This window comes from Gavialis gangeticus, unplaced genomic scaffold, assembly GCF_001723915.1.
Source record: "Gavialis gangeticus isolate Ggan-Ray unplaced genomic scaffold, GavGan_comp1, whole genome shotgun sequence".
Lineage (NCBI taxonomy): Eukaryota > Metazoa > Chordata > Crocodylia > Gavialidae > Gavialis > Gavialis gangeticus.
The window spans coordinates 38,488,469-38,489,099 of record NW_017729031.1 but is presented as its reverse complement, the minus strand read 5'-3'; positions in this window follow the sequence as shown (position 1 = coordinate 38,489,099).

The following is a 631-nucleotide window of genomic DNA, read 5'->3' as shown; positions in this document are numbered from 1 at the left end:
AAAAAAAAAGTGTCCATCTGGATTTTTTTTTTTTAAATCAACCCTCTCAGTGTCCTGTCTTACATCTTGAAGTTTTTCAAAGCTTTTGAAGTGAAGAAAATCATCACAACTGACCTTTTCCCACAGTTTCAGTTGCTCTGAGATGTCACTCACTATTTGAGTTTTCCAGCGTTTTGAGTTGGTCTAATAAAAAGCTATTGGATTGACCCAAAGACCCTTGTCTGCCTATGTCCTTAGAGTACAACACGGCTACAACCTGCACCCCTGAAACTTTCCAATTCAAGAACTTTTCACTGAAAAATTCATAGAATCTGTCACTGACCCGGAACTGGCAAGCCAAGCTCATGGTCGTGGTCACGGTGGGGCGGCCGGGTGGTGGCAATTGGACACGGAACAGGCGGGATTTCTGGCGTGGAGTTCTGAGGCACGGAAGCGTAATGGTTTTAAACAAAAGTGATTTATTCGACTTACACTTAGAAGGCGTAGGTAGAGTTGCTTTCTTCAGTTACAGTATAAACAACAACAGAGGGGTCCGTTGGCCCACGGGGTTCTTAAGTGAGCCCTTGCTATCTAGCCGGAGCTAGGGGAGGCTGCTCAACTTAATAGTCCCAGGGCTGGTCAACGGCTCATT